At 50.6% G+C, this 13,516-nt stretch overlaps 1 protein-coding gene across 1 annotated transcript in view; it reads left to right on the forward strand.

Annotated features, from left to right (window-relative positions):
• Positions 1–13,516, forward strand: part of PARP2 (poly(ADP-ribose) polymerase 2) — a 179,912-nt gene that overhangs the window by 142,325 nt on the left and 24,071 nt on the right. The window lies entirely within an intron of this gene.

Consider the following 13,516-nt stretch of genomic DNA (forward strand, 5'->3'; position numbering starts at 1 on the left):
CGCTCCTGTCGGATACGTCAGCCGAATCAGTAAGGTTTGCAGCCAGGAACAGCTGCTCCCTATCTAATGCAGCTCGGAGAGCGGTCTGGCTTAAATCCTGGTCGGGGGACAATGCTTCTAAAGGGCCTGTCACACTAAGCGATATCGCTATAACTTATGACGTTATAGCGATATTGCTAGCAATATTGCTGTGTCTGATACCTCCGACCCGCTTCCCGGCTGGTTATCGCTGATCGCGCGAGAACGTCCTGGACCGTTTCTCGTCGTCCGCTTCCTGCCGCGCTTCCTGTGGAGAGACGAGCGTGGAGCCGGGCGGGAGGACGTCAGGATCGCCTAGTGTGACAGGTAAGTAGCGACCCCCCGTCCCCAGCGATGTCGCTGGTGAGATCTGCCTTTGTGGCAACTCACTAGCGACCACTTAGCGATACACCAGCGATCCTGACCTCGTCATATCGCTAGTCAGGATCGCTGGTGCATCGCTAAGTGTGACAGTATCTTAAGGCGAAGCTATGCTCCATCCCCTTTTTCGGGCCTAAGGGTGTTCGGACCAGCCCTAGATAGCATTTTAGAGCTAGTGTCCGACAAAAATAAAGGTTTCCCAGAAGAAAAATCTAAGCGTCCCCAGTCCTTTCGGAGAGGTCCTTTCTGTAGGAGACAGACCCACTTTAGGAGCCAGGGTAGGTCCAACAGAAGCTCCTATAGAAGCTCCCACAGCCAAGGTGGGAGAAGCAAAGGTTCCCTTTTTGGGTCAACCTCCAGATCTAGGAGGCAATGACGCCATAGGTATCGGGGGAAGACTTTGCCACTTCGCAGTAAATTGGGCCCGGGTTACCCACAACCAGTGGGTCCTCAGAACCATTGCTGAAGGCTACAGCATAGAATTTGCTCCCCTCCCCCCGACAGATATATTGCCCCCACCGTATTCCCGGCGGACTCCGCCATGAGGACGGACCTACAGGACATGCTCAAGTCAGAGGTTATAGTACCAGTTCCTCTGACAGAGAGGGGAAAGGGACACTACTCCTCCCTGTTCTCCATTACAAAACCATCCGGCGAGGCCCGAACTATTATAAACTTAAAACCTCTGAATGCCTGGGTCAGGTACAAGAGATTCTGGATGGAATCAATTTGGTCGGCAATACATCTAATAGACAGGGATGCTGTCATGTGTACCCTCGACCTAAAGAGTGCATAGTATCAGGTCCCTATCCATCCCTCATCCCAGAGACTGCTAAGATTCGCAATCAGACTACCGACCCAGACCTTCCACTTCCCGTTCCAGTGCCTTCCATTCAGGCTGGCTTCAGCCCCCCGAATATTTACAGCTGGTAGCAGAGGTAGTGGCCTGCCTGAGAAGTCAGGGTATCGTGATCAAACCTTACTTAGACAATTTTCTCCTGGTGGCAGGATCCGAAGAAGAGCTCATTCGAGACAGGAACCGAACGGTTACTGTAATGGAGTTCCTCGGCTGGGTGATCAACTGGCAGAAGTCAGACCTGATACCAGAAAGCAGAAAGGTCTTCCTTGGGGTTCTCCTAGACTCAGGAGGCAGGATATCCCTGCTGCCAAGAGAGAAGCAAAAGACTATTCAAAACAGAGCCGAAGACCACTTGAAGCATTGTTCCTCCATAAGAGGGGCAATGGAGGTTTTGGGCCTAATGACTGCTTGCATTCCGTGCGTCAGATGGGCCCAGTTCCATTCGAGACCCTTACAAAAGGAGATCCTCGCAAGATGGGACAGGCATCAGGCTTCACTTGACAAACCCATAAGACTGCCAGGACCGGTGAAAAAGTGACTATGGTGGTGGACACAGCCCAGGAACCTGCAGGTGGGCGTACTATGGACAACCTTTCCATACGTGGTAGTAACCACAGACGCCAGTACGTGGGGATGGGGAGCCCACGTAGAAGGGAAGATCTTCCAGGGAAGATGGCCAGTAGACATCAGAAACAGATCCTCCAACTTCAGGGAACTCTATGCGGTCTGGGAAACCCTGCGGCGGAACCGGTCGGTCCTGAAGAACTGACATGTCCGAATATTGTCCGACAACGTAACAGCAGCTTCATTCCTGAAGCACCAGGGAGGCCCCAGACATTGACCATTCCAAGCCCTAGCAGGATGAATATTCACCTGGGCAGAGGGAACTGTCCTCTCAGTAACGGCAATCCACCTGGAGGGTTCCCAGAATGTGGTAGCGGACTACTTAAGCAGACAGCAGGTCTGCCTGACAGAGTGGGAACTGAACAAAGAGATTTCCCATCAACTGTGTCAGTGTTGGGGGGCCCCCAGAATAGACCTATTCGCAAGTCGAAAAATCTCAAAGGTCTCCAGATTCTACTCCCTGAACCCGGCGGACTACCTGGAAGGCGTAGACGCCCTGAGCCAGGCCTGGGAAGAACCCCTCTCTTACGCGTTCCCATCACTGGCGCTCATACCGGTGGTACTCAGGAAAATCCGAAGGTGATAATGATTGTTCCACACTGGCCGAGGAGAAGCTGGTTTCCCCTATTATGGGCTATGGCAGTGGAAAGCCCGGTCGAGCTACCTCTGAACAAAGACGTCATCCACCAGGGCCCAATCCACCATCCGAATCCAGCAAGACTCCACCTCTCGGCTTGGATCCTGAAAGGGACATCCTGAAGGCAAAAGGCTTATCAGATCAGGTCATATCTACTCTACAGGCCAGCAGGAAACCGGTTACATCCGCAATTTACCGGAAAATATGGTAGAGATTCTGTCTGGACGGTGGCAGGTCCGACCTCGTGGCGGGTACCCCTGACCTTACCCTTTAGCTTCTCATCCTTGGGTAGTAAGATTCACAAGAGCCACGCAACGTCTTCTCCCCATGATTAGGCAGCTCACCCTGCCTTGGGACCCTAAAGGCCCACTCAAAAAGGGCAATATCGGCCTCTTGGGCCGAGTGAGCGGGCGCCTCGGTTGATCAAATCTGTAGAGCAGCAACCTGGGCCAGACTTAATACATTCTGCAAGCACTACAAGCTTTATGTGCTATCCGGTCAACAGACTGCATTTGGGAGAAAAGTTCTCCAGGCGGTAAGCCCACCCTAAGGAGGTGCTTTGGTACTCTCCATGGTGCTGTCAGGTGGACGTCCTGGAAAATGGGTTTTAGACCTACCAGTAATGATGTTTCCAGGAGTCCATTCTGACAGCACGGGTAGTTCCCTTCCTGTTCATGTTATGTCATATGTTGTAATATGATTGTATCATTAAAGTGTTATTGCATTATCCATGCTGTGGTACTTGTTAAATCACTGAGGGAAAGGGGGTGGAACGGGACCTTTTAACCTCTTGTGTGCTTTCCTGTCCCTGTAAGGGGGAGGAGGACGTCCTCCATGGTGCTGTCAGGATGGACTCCTGGAAACATCATTACCGGTAGGTCTAATACCTATTTTCTAGAGCTCTTGTTCGACTCAGAGGTGCAGGAGTGTCACCTCCAAAGCAATACAATAGAATAGATTTGGAGTCAGTTGTCAAAAGCCCTGAAGGTCCACACCATGTCCCTTTTGAGGCTATGTCCCTCCTAGGTTCTCTAATCGCTTGCATTCCATCAGCTCTGTGGGCCCAGTTCCATTCTAGAACCTTGTAGTAGGAAGTATTAGAAAACGAGATTTCCCTTAAAGGGCACTTGGTAGGGAGGATGACGTTATCCCTGGAGTCAAAGCAATCCATTGTTGGTTGGATGAATCTGATCTATCCAGGGGGTTCCCTGGGTAAATAAGGTTACTCAGGTGGTCACCACAGATTTCGAGTACGAAAGGGTGGGGGCTCATCTAGAGGATGATAGTAGTCCAGGGGGACTGGACAAGGGATGAGATAGCAGTTTCATCAAACTTGGAATAGATATATATATATTTCCACAATTAGGGCCTGAACAAACATGGCACTTCCCAATAAATGTATACACCAAATAGATCAAGGAAGCATATTGCCATAAAAAACATATTGCTTTATTGAAATACATACAAAAGACACAGACATGATAAAAAGAGATGGGTATATCAATGGATATCACAAATGCATATGTTCTGAATTTCCCCATGGTGGGACGATTAAAGGATTATCTTACCTAATTAGATGTAGAAAATGTACACCAGAAATAATGTATCAAAAAGTCATAATAAAATACATCCAGTATGGAGCATAGGGGGGTATGCAGGACACAAACAATCATGAGCAGAAAAACTGTAGTCTACTGCAATGATGGTAATGCCTGACAGAGATACTATAAAAGCATCCAAGATTACAAGATAATATGGTAGGTACAGACAAAACAATTAACCCTACAACAGAAAGGAGACTCTCTGCAGACTATGTAAAATGTCACCAAAATCAGTGCATAACACTGCTACAATAGCAGTAGCACAGAAAGCATGTAGTAAAAAGGTGCTAATAATGTATATTACTCTGCTGCAATAGCAGTGACACTAGACAGTAGTGTTCCAATAGCATACAAAATCATGGAATAATACATTTAAATATGGCCAAAATGGTAAACATGAAAGTGAAAAAAGAGAGACTCACTCAAATGTATGTAAGTATGCCGCCAGACTCCATGCCCAACACTATCTAAATTAGGGGCAGAAGATATTATGTATACTCAAAGTTGAATTCCATCAAAATAATGCGATGAACAGCACAGATGTGCACATGGCATATATGCCCCTGTTCAAGGTATGTAACAGCAGCCCCTAAGTAAAAAAAAACACATATGACCTGTGATACCGCAGTCCCCGACGCGCGTTTCGCCTTAGCTTCGTCCTGGGAGGTAAGTGAGTATTTCAATAAAGCAATATGTATTTTATGGCAATATGCTTCCTTGATCTATTTGGTGTAAACTTGGAATAGAGCTGATAGTAAGGAGACTATTTGTATCCCTACAGAGTCATCATGTCAGAATCCTCTTTGACAATGGGGTATCAGTGGTCTACATAAACCACCAGGTGAAAACCCGATCCAGACCCTTAATGGAGGTGACAGATCGCTTTTTCCAACTAGTGGAAAGTCATCTCCTTTCTTTGATGACTTTTCACATAAGAGGAAAAGAAAACATCAGAGTGGCCTTCCTAAGCTGCAATCAACCAAGGCAAGGGGAATGGGAGCTAATTCAGTCCATCTTCGACCAAATAACACAGATGGGGGGCCGTCCGGACATAGACCTTTTTGCCACCAGGTTTAACAGGACAGTGAAAACATTCAGTTCCCTGAAACCCAGAGAAGGTCCCCAGGGGGTGGATGCCTTCTTGATTCTGTGGGATTTCGAACTGGCATACAGTAGTGTTCAAAATAATTGCAGTCCAATATGACTAACCAGATTGATCACTGTTTTTGGTTTAAAGTATATTGCGACTTGTCAAACAATTTACCAGTTGGTACCGTAGATTCTAAGAAAACCAACAGACTCCGCAATCATGATCTGCATGCTTTTGAGTCTGTGTATTAGAATAATTGATTGAAAGGGGGGGGGGGGGTGTTTAAGATAATAGCAGTGTGGAGTTCAGTTAATGAGGTCATTCTGTGAAGAAACAGATGTGAATGAAGTGGCCCTTATTTAACCCCTTCACGACCTCCGCCGTACTAGTACAGCGGAGGTCGCTTCCCTTCCTTTGATGTGGGCTCTGGCGCTGAGCCCACATCACATGTCAGCAGTTTTGAAAAGTAAGAAAGATCAGAGAAGACAGAGCTAAGATTGTTTTAATTGCTTGCTCCCTTTTGGCCCAGAAGACCATGGTTCTCATGGTTTAGGACAATGGCTCTTACTGAACCTTGGGTTCTCCCGCAGGTTCCGAATCATCCCTCACAGATGCCGGTGCACCATTCACAAGTAGTCAACCTTCATTTAACAGCGTGGAATTTGAGAGGGCATTGTTAATTTTTTTTTCTCCGAACCTTGTTTCTACCTTTCTTCAAAGTAGGAAGGCAGCGATGACAAGAATTTATGCTAGAACGTGGAGGAAATTTCTAACCTCTTCGGGATCAAAAGATAGAGGATGTGGCACCATTGAGTCATATTCTTGAGTTTCTGCCAAAAGGTCTTAAACGATGCCTTTCCACCAGTACCCTTAAAGTCCAGCTGTCAGCTCTGGGATCCCTGTATAACTATGATTTAGCAGGGAATTACTGGATGTTTAGATTTATTAGAGCGTCAGCTAGATCCAGTTCCATTTTAACAGAGAAAATAGTGCCATGGGATTTAAATCTAGTCTTAACAACTATGACTGAGTTACTGTTTGAGCCCCTTGAATCAGCATCTATCAAGGTTCTTTCTGTTAAAACAGCCCTTCTGGTAGCCTTAACATCTGCCCAAAGGGTTAGTGATTCAGGCCCTTTCCAGAGTTCCACCATTTACTCAGATCTTAGAGGACAGGGAAATTTTGAACCCCGATCCGTCCTATCTACCTAAAGTAGTGTCCTGATTTAATAGGTTATAGGAGATAGTACTTCCTTCTTTTTGCTCTATTCCAAAAATCTGAATCATCTAGACATTAGTAGATGTCTACAGGGTTGGCCATTTATATGTATACACCTAAACAAAATGGGAATGGTTGGTGATATCAATTTCCTGTTTGTGGCACATTAGTATATCGGAGGGGGGACACTTATCAAGATGGGTGGTGACCATGGTGGCCATTTTGAAGTCGGCAGTTTTGGATCCAACTTTATTTTTTTCAATGGGAAGAGGGTCATGTGACACATCAAACTTATTGAGAATTTCACAAGAAAAACAATGATGTGCTTGGTTTTAACGTAACTTTATTCTTTCATGAGTTATTTACAAGTTTATGACCACTTATAAAATGTGTTCAAAGTGCTGCCCATTGTGTTGGATTGTCAATGCAGCCCTCTTCTCCCACTCTTGACATCACCGCAGAAGAAATGCTAGTCTAAGGGGGTCAGATTCCTTGTAGGAATGAATTCCTTGCCTGAGGAGGTGGTGATGGCGAACTCAGTCGAGGGGTTCAAGAGAGGCTTGGATGTCTTCCTGGAGCGTAACAATATTGTATCTAACAGTTATTAGGTTCTTTAGAAGGACGTAGATCTGGGGATTTATTCTGACAGAATATAGGCTGAACTGGATGGACAAATGACTTTTTTTCGGCCTTGCTAACTATGTTACTATGCTTGCAGGATAGACAGTTCATTATTCGTGTTCTTCCAGGGGCCTAGGATGGGGATTGAGGCTTCAAAGTGCACAATAGCTAGGTGGATTAGGGAGACTATTTCTTTAGCTTATTCTGCAAGTGGCAAAGCGGTTCCAGAAGGTCTGAAGGCTCACTCCACAAGGGCCGTGGCAACCTACTGGACAGAGAGATTGGACGTCTCAATCGAGCAGATTTGTAAGGCGGCATCCTGGTCTTCTCCTTCCACTTTCTATAAGCATTTTAAAGTGGATTAAGGATTAATTATAACTGGAGAAGTAAGAGAGAGATGACCCTTCAACCTCCATTGTAGGACCTCCTGCAGTGACCAGGTAACTATAGCAGAGATCTGCTCTGAGAACCACACACTAAACCTAGGATTTGTATATTCAGAGGCGGGGAAGTGTAGATTGAACCTTTGGGAGAAAGGTGCTCCAAGCTGTGGTCCCTCCCTTAATTCTTATTTTTCTCCTTCGTCTCATTGGGGGACACAGAGACTGTGGGTGTGTGCTTCTGCCGTCTGGAGGCCGACACTAAGTGTACAAAAAAAAGAGTTAGCTCCTCCTCCGCCGCATACACCCTCGCCCCTAGGCCGGGCGTAACTCAGTTTTTGCTTAGTGTCTGATGGAGGCACACGCAGTCTGGAGCTCCAGACTAGATTTTTTTTTTTTTTTTTTCTCCCTTTTTTTCTATGAAGATAAGACAGGGGCGACGGATCCTATAGAGAGGATCCGATCTCCCCAAATCATCAACGGGCGACCACGTGTGAGTAACCCTCCACGTGTCCTCTCCCGCACCGAGGGACACATCTGGGACTTTTTGCCAGACAACTATTTTTCTTTTTTATTTTTTAAAAGAGGGGCAACGCGTCCTGATAAGAGGATTCGGTTTCCCCATAACTTCATCAGGCGAGCACGTGTGAGCAGAACCCAGGGGTCAGCCTCCACGTTGTTCCTCTCCTACAACAACAATGTATGGAGGCCTCTTCCACCCCTTGGTAGTGAGTCCAGGGGCTGAATTGGAGGCGCAGGTGAGCCGATCTAGTTAGTGGACGTGGCGAGTACAGGGGGAAGAAACCGGTACCAGAAGTCCCCCCCCCCCCTGCCGGGGATGGAGCCCACGGCGGATGGCCCTGCTCACCTTTAATATTGGGGGATCCGCTCCTGGAGCGCACCGCAAGTTTGCCCCGGTGAGTAACGGTAGCCAGAGTGGCGTTGCACCCGGACGCCGCACACCGCGTGTACCGGAGTGCGGCCGGAAGCCCGCCGGCGGCCGCGGCCCCCGCTGCAGGAGGAGGTCCGTGAGTATCGCGCGAGGTCGCGCGCCGACTTCCGGTGGTGGCCGGAAGTCCCGCCCACTGACGTCGGGGAGACGCTCTGTATAGGAGCAGGAGGCCTGGAGGTCAAGGGGTGGAAAACGGCGGGCGCACAGGTCCCGGAGAGGAGACTTCCGCCCTACCACCTCGCGTCCACGCATCCGGAGCTTCCCGGGGTACTTCAAACAGGAGTGGGACCCTGCCGGTGGGTGAGTGTAACTCCGTTTGGAGAACCGCACTGGTTGTCAGGGAAGGGGTTACCCTCCTCCTCCTTCTACCCTGCCTTCAGCTTGTGCAAGTATGTCTGCCAAAGGGAAAGCTCACTCTTTCCTTTACGCGGTTTGCGTGTCCTGTGGGGTCAGGCTGCCAAAGGCACAGGCGGGTAAATATTGTGAAGCCTGCGAGTCGGAGCGCGCCCAGGAGCCCCCCACTGTTTCTGAACCCAGGGGTCAGGACCCCCCGGAATGGGCGGTGTCCTTATCGCATTCTATGCTGTCCCTTACAAGGGCAATTGAATCCCTTCAAGGCCCGGGCAGGAACAAGGATGGTGGTCTGCCAGCGGAAGATAGCTCGTCCTCGTCTCAGGACCCTCCAACCGTTAGAGGTCGCTCCAGTACCAGGCAAGCTCATATCAAAAGGGCTCGTTCCCCGTCGGCCGGGCCCTCCGGGGCTTCGGCGGCGGGTATTAGGGCATCCCGTTCCCCGTCGCTGAGCTCAGGGAGCGATCAGGATGAAGGCGAGGAGGAGGAGGCCTGGAATCTAGAAAGCCTGGGGTTCCAGGACTCGGTGGACAGTCTCATTGAGGCAGTCAACCAGACATTAGAGATCGAGGACGATGTGCCCACAGCCTCAGGTCACAAGGTCTCTTTCAAGAAATCCAGGCGACCACATAGAAGGTTTGCCACGCATCCGGAGTTTGAGGAGCTAGTCCAGAAACATAGAGAACACCCGGATAAGCGTTTTGCAATGCAAAAAGCGCTGCAAGCAAAGTATCCGTTTCCTCCTGAGCTCCATAAAGGGTGGGTAGAGTCGCCAGTAGTGGACCCACCGGTATCACGTTTAGCATCAAGATCGCTATTGTCGATACCCAGTGTTTCTTCTATAAAGGACCCAACTGATCGCCTCATGGACGGGCTTGCCCGCTCGGTATATGAGGCAGCAGGGTCGGCTCTGGCCCCCTCCTTTGCGGCAACTTGGGTGGCTAAAGCCATGGTTTCGTGGGGGGATGCTCTGTATAAGGCCCTCCAAGACAGGGATCTGCCCGCGGAGGTCTTGGAGGTGGCAAATCAGATATCAGGAGCGAGTGATTATCTTGTCAGCGCCTCACTGGACGCGGCCGAGTGTTCGGCTGTGGCGGCAGCGAATGCGATCGCCATTAGGCGTGCATTATGGCTGAGGCTGTGGAAAGCGGATTCTATCTCTAAAAAATCCTTAACCTCATTGCCTTTTTAGGGCAATCGGCTGTTCGGTGAGAAGCTGGATAGGCTTATCTCAGAAGCCACAGGGGGGAGAAGTAGTTTCCTCCCGCAGCAGAGAAGTTGCCCGGCATTCAGGCAAACGCAGAGGCGTTTTCGACCCTTTCGTAGCCCCTGGGGGGGGACTTCGGCCAGGGCATACTCCTCCGCAAACGATGGCCAGAGTAGGGAAAAGCAAGCCTCTTACAGGGCCAATCTGCTGGGTAGAGGCCGAGGCCGTTTGCCCAGAGCGAGGGGGGCCAGGTCTCAAAAACCTCCAGCTAAATGACTGGAGGCGCTCCGTACCTACGGACGACAGAGTGGGCGGACGCCTACTAGGGTTCAGCCACGTTTGGGTCGCAGTGACACGCGACACTTGGGTGGCAGAACTAATATTGTCCGGGTACAAGATAGAGTTTGTCGGACGGCCACCACAGCGATTCTTCCGTTCCCGACTTTCCAAGACAGATTCGCAGGCGGAAAGTTTGTTACAGGCTATAATGACGCTACAGCGCAAAGGGGTCATCGCCCCAGTGCCGCAGGGCGAAGAGTCGCAGGGGTTTTACTCCAATCTGTTTTCGGTCCCCAAAAAAGACGGGACTGTGAGGCCAGTACTGGATCTAAAGATCCTGAACAGATTCATCAGGGTCAGGCGATTCCGGATGGAGTCCCTCCGCTCGGTCATTGCAGCCATGGATCCAGGGGAATTCCTGGCCTCGATCGATGTGCAGGATGCATATCTGCATATTCCGATATTTCCCCCACACCAGAGGTTCCTGCGATTTGCGATCGGAGGACGACATTTCCAATTTGTGGCTCTGCCCTTCAGCTTAGCCACTGCCCCCAGAGTCTTTACAAAGATAATGGCGGTGGTTATGGCCATCCTGCATGCACGGGGCATAACGGTGTTACCTTACCTGGACGACCTTTTGGTAAAGGGGCCGTCGTTTCAGGAGTGCCAGGACAATGTCAGTATCACTCTGGATACCCTGGCCCGTCTGGGCTGGTTGATCAATCGGAGCAAGTCGTCCTTGGTTCCAGCCCAAAGAATCGTGTTCCTAGGCATGATTTTCGACACCTCCCGGGGGCTGGTGATCCTCCCTCAGGACAAGGCGCAGAAAATCAAGCAAGGGGTACGGAACCTTCTACAGCCGGGCACCAGATCCATCCGGTACGGCATGAGTGTGTTGGGCAGAATGGTGGCGGCGATGGAAGCAATCCCGTTTGCCCAGTTCCATCTCCGTCCGCTTCAGCATGCGCTCTTGACAGCATGGGACCGGAGGCTGCTGTCTCTCAGTCATCGGTGCAAGTTGTCTCCGCTGGTACGAGGTTCACTCCGGTGGTGGACTCGCGACTCGTCTCTGGTCCAGGGGAAACCCTTTCCCCCGGAACAATGGTTGGTGGTGACGACCGATGCAAGCCTGCAAGGTTGGGGAGCAGTTTTCCAGGGTCACATAGCCCAGGGGCGGTGGTCCGTTCAGGAGATAGTTCTCCCGATCAACATTCTGGAGATACGGGCAATACGATTGGCCCTGCAACATTTCCAGTGTTTCCTGAGACACCGGCCGGTGCGCATCCAGTCGGACAATGCTACAGCAGTAGCATATGTCAACCATCAAGGGGGCACGCGCAGCCAGGCAGCCATGCGCGAGGTCGGACTGGTACTGCGTTGGGCAGAGAAGAACCGCGTGGTAATTTCAGCGGTGCACATTCCAGGAGTCGAAAACTGGGCGGCAGATTTTCTCAGCCGACAGGGGGTCGCGGCAGGGGAATGGTCCCTGCACACCGAGATCTTTCAGCAGATCTGCCAACGGTGGGGGACACCAGACGTGGACCTTATGGCATCCAGAGAGAATGCCAAAGTACAAAGGTTTGTCGCTCGATCCCTCGATCCGCAGGCAATCGCAGCAGACGCTCTGGTGCTCCCGTGGAGCCAGTTTCGTCTCCCGTACTTGTTCCCCCCGCTGCCGCTGCTTCCAAGAGTTATCAGGAAAATAAGGAGAGAGAAGGTTCCAGCAATTCTGCTGGCCCCAGACTGGCCCCGGCGGGCCTGGTATGCAGATCTGGTTCAACTAGTGGTGGACGTACCCTGGCGTCTTCCAGATCGGCCGGACTTACTGTCCCAGGGGCCGATCTGCCATCCGAACTTAGGGGCCCTGTGTTTGACGGCGTGGCCATTGAATCTTGGCTGTTAACACAGGCAGGATTCAGGCGCGATGTGGCGGCCACGATGGTGAGTGCCCGAAAGCCTTCCTCGGCGAGAGTATATCATCGAACTTGGGAAGTTTTTTTCCGTTGGTGTAGGGATCGTGAAGTGGCTCCTCTGGTTTTTTCGATCCCCAACGTACTGGCTTTTCTACAGGCAGGGCTGGACGCAGGGTTGGCTCCGAGTTCGCTCAGAACGCAAATCTCGGCCCTGTCGGTGCTTTTCCAACGAAAAGTCGCTTCCGTCTGGCAGGTTAGGACGTTTATGCAAGGGGTCGCACATTTAGTACCCCCCTATAAGGCGCCGACGGAATCATGGGACCTGAACTTGGTGCTCAGGGCCCTTCAGGAGGCTCCTTTCGAACCATTGCAAGAGGTCTCCTTGCCTTACCTGTCCAGAAAGGTCGTTTTTCTAGTAGCTATAACGTCTATTAGGCGGGTTTCGGAATTGGCGGCCTTATCTTGTAAACCGCCGTTCCTGACCTTTTATAAAGATAAGGTAGTTTTAAGGCCAGCTCCTCCCTTCTTGCCGAAGGTTGTGTCTGCATTTCATATCAACGAAGACATTGTCTTACCCTCATTTTGCCCGGCACCGGTGCACAGGGTAGAAAAGGCTTTGCACACCCTGGATCTGGTAAGAGCTCTTAGAAGGTATGTGACAAGGACAGCGCCATTCCGCCAGACAGACTCTCTATTCGTGGTTCCAGAGGGGCGGCGGAAGGGGCTCGCTGCGTCCAGAGCGACTTTGGCCAGATGGGTTCGCCTGACGGTCCAAGAATCTTATCAAATCAGTGGCACGCCTGTTCCGGCAGGGATCAAGGCTCACTCGGCACGGGCAGTGGGTGCCTCATGGGCACTGCGACACCAGGCTTCAGCGGAGCAGGTGTGCAAAGCAGCTACCTGGTCCAGTTTGCATACGTTTGTCAAACATTATAACGTACATACCCAGGCATCCTCGGATGCAAGCCTGGGAAGAAAGATTCTCCAGGCAGCAGTTGCACACCTCTAATCAGGGGCGCAAATTAGCATGGATTGGGTGAGCTAAGATCCCGCCCAGAGGACTGCTTTAGAACGTCCCACAGTCTCTGTGTCCCCCAATGAGACGAAGGAGAAACATGGATTTTTGTGAGTACTCACCGTAAAATCCTTTTCTCCGAGACGCTCATTGGGGGACACAGCACCCACCCTATCAGCCAGTTGGCATTTACTTATTTTGAGTTATACAAATCCTTGTACAAGGTTTAGGGTGGCCCCCTTTTTCAGACATATAGTTTCTTGCCTGAGTTTAAGGCGCGTTCTCCTACTGCTTATGCACTAAACTGAGTTACGCCCGGCCTAGGGGCGAGGGTGTATGCGGCGGAGGAGGAGCTAACTCTTTTTTTTGT

This window comes from Dendrobates tinctorius, unplaced genomic scaffold (assembly GCF_039654945.1).
Source record: "Dendrobates tinctorius isolate UK_male_01 unplaced genomic scaffold, ASM3965494v1 ptg000213l, whole genome shotgun sequence".
NCBI lineage: Eukaryota > Metazoa > Chordata > Amphibia > Anura > Dendrobatidae > Dendrobates > Dendrobates tinctorius.